A 2,778-nucleotide genomic window follows, 5' to 3' on the forward strand; every position below is an offset into this window, starting at 1 on the left:
TTGCACAGAGCATTTCTTGCTGATTGGCTGTTGGGATTTAACTTGATTAACACCTGCACAGAGCATTTCCATACTGACAGTATGTCTTTATTCAAGTGTTTTGGTAGGTATTTCAAGCTTTTCTGCTCCAGCATTGGAATGCGGGGCATGGACGTTTTTTTTTTTATTTTGAAAATCAACAGTTTGCATTATGCAATTAAAAATCCTAACCAATAAAGTAGGGAATAGCTATCCAACTGTTGTTTTAGTTGTATTTTACTTCATATTATAGTTATATCAATGTAAATCATTGTTTTCCCTTGTGTTTCTCATTCTTTCCCTGCCATGTGGTAAAATGTGGTGAACCCATCGCTGTATTTGCTCCAAAGCAAATATTGGCCTTTCTAGTTTTATAGTATACATTACGTTTTATACGTTTTTTGGCATTTCAAGAAAGTTATGATACGCTCGGATATGGCACAGACCAGTCAGCGATAGATCGATCTATAGATTGATTGAAAAGAGTACATTGTCATTGATATAAAGTAGAATCTAATGCTACCCTAAGAGCCGTCGCGAGGCAACAGAGGCATGTACCAACACCCCTAGACCAATAAACACGGGAACAATATGCCTGGAAAAAAAGGGTGTTAGAGATTATTTACATACTTAACTTACCTAGCAACGCTCACTGGCTCGTGCATTGGAAGTGCCACTTCAATTTTGACTTCTTCTGTTGTAACAATTTGTCTGTTTCTGTTTTGCCATATCTTTTTAATATTTATTGTTTTTATATGGGCCTTTAGAATTCGAGTTTCGTTGACTGTTTGCTCCTATAATATGTATAGAATGTATATGTTGAACTACTATGTATTGATATTTAGACCAAATGGCCTGGAAGTTCGTTTGGACCGGATTCGGATGACCCAGTGTAAACAGGCGTTTAATTGCAATTTTGGCATACGCCACTATGAAATGAATAACTGTGTGAAGTCGTCATTTTTTACCGCAATTTTCAATCCCAACAATTCGTGAATAAAATGTTCCACGAGTTCGTGCTTCATGGATCATGTAACGTTAACTTCAGTTTGGTACACTGGCAAACAAAACGCTTGTTGCAAAACATGTATATATGTTACATGTTGATAGTTTGGCGTCAAAAAAATATTTGCGTAGGACAAAAATGTCCTTCAGGCAAAGGCAATGGACGTTTACACACCATATAGAACAAAACTGGTGATTGGTTGATGCTGCTTGACAGGAATCAAGAATCAAGAAAGTGCCCCCCTCCCCCCGTTAACCCACCTAAAGAGTCGGGTACATGTAATTCTCGCAAAGATAATGAGCGAATGTTGATAAGTACAATTTTGACGTACGGATTTCCTGCAGAAGGCTAGTTCTGTACCAAGTATACCTTACCAACAGTTTTTTTTTCTGCCTACATTTTTCCGCCATACAAGTTCTACGAGTACACTCTACGTTTACTTCTAATTCAGTTTAACAAATGTAAATCTGAAATGCATCGTGAGCAGGGCAGTCTCCTTCGGACGGGACCTCGTGTCCAGAGTCAGTTTGGAGTTGTAACCACCTCATATTTGTCTGTCGGGAGTACTTTATTGGAAAGAGGGCTATCTTTTAATTCAAGGAAAAGTCCTGCCGGCCAAATATAGTGATGGGACGCGATCACGTACAACACCTGTGTCTCGTTTGAACAGGTTGTTCTCTGACTTGTCTAAAGCGACGAATAGTCTCGCGGCGTGGAAGTAAAAAATTCTTGAACCATGATCATAGTAAAAATCCAACAATATCACGCAATTAGATTACCAAAGGATTGATCAGTGACGCTCTGGACTTTACTTTAGTGCCCATGTGTGGCTTTGTAATGTGTTTGTTTGTGTGTCTGTATACGTATTGTAATGTTAATGTTGTATTTGTACTTACTACACATTTGTAAAAGTCAGTGTTATTCAGCTTGTTTGTGCACTAGCTGCAAGGCTGATTTTTATGAATAAAACTTAAAAACTTGACTAGATTGCCAAAGGATTGATCAGTTCCCATACCTGATTATTTCCGCAAAATTTGCTCCTCGCTGGAAACAAAAAAACGTGTAGCCTTCCTTTCCAAGCCGAACGTAGTCACACTGGAAATGTCCAACAAAGTCAGGTGTAGAGTATAGTTAGACACCAGTCTTCTGTAGAGTTGTCGACGTCCTAAAGAGTAAAAAAAAAGATCCGAATATAGAAAAAAGAAGCGTCCACAATTCAGTCTGACCAATGTCCACAGTACGTGACTACTAGTAATACATGCGCATGGGTTTCTGGGAACGACGTTACTGTTAGCAACCTTCCTCGTAGCTGCTGTCTGACGTCAGAACAAAGGTTATAACCGGTATAAAACTTCTGCAAACGTAGCCTCCTTCGCAGTCTTGTTGGGCGTCGGCGTTGCCACGGAGAGAAGGTTTCGCGCAAAAACTCCCTCGGCAGCAAATCGTCCCTCGCGGCCGCATATTACTCGCGTCGCTCAGAGAAAAAATAACGCCGACGCCCAACAAGACTGCGAAGGAGGCTACTGCAAACGTACGTTGCTTGGTTTACTTGTTTGTCCGGCATGGCAAGTGTCTCACGGTTAAGTCCACAGTCCGTGCCTATTTAACGATTAATACATGGATCATGTTGGGAATCGAATTTTGCCACTAGCAACCCTCCTCCTCGTCGCTGACTGACAAACATAATGGCCAGCCTTACAAAGTTCTACAAACTTTTGTAAATTATTACAAGCGTGACTCGCGTGTTTGTCCAT

At 40.3% G+C, this 2,778-nt stretch overlaps 1 protein-coding gene across 1 annotated transcript in view; it reads right to left on the reverse strand.

Moving 5' to 3' along the window:
• Positions 1–2,254, reverse strand: part of LOC109476013 (NXPE family member 3-like) — a 6,419-nt gene extending 4,165 nt beyond the window's left edge. Inside the window, exon 1 of the mRNA XM_019776823.1 lies at positions 2,040–2,254. The gene's annotated coding sequence lies outside the window, so the exon portion shown is untranslated. The remainder of the gene's footprint in view (positions 1–2,039) is intronic.
• Positions 2,255–2,778: the final 524 nt, after the last annotated feature.

This window comes from Branchiostoma belcheri, unplaced genomic scaffold (assembly GCF_001625305.1).
Source record: "Branchiostoma belcheri isolate BF01 breed outbred unplaced genomic scaffold, Haploidv18h27 scaffold36, whole genome shotgun sequence".
Lineage (NCBI taxonomy): Eukaryota > Metazoa > Chordata > Leptocardii > Amphioxiformes > Branchiostomatidae > Branchiostoma > Branchiostoma belcheri.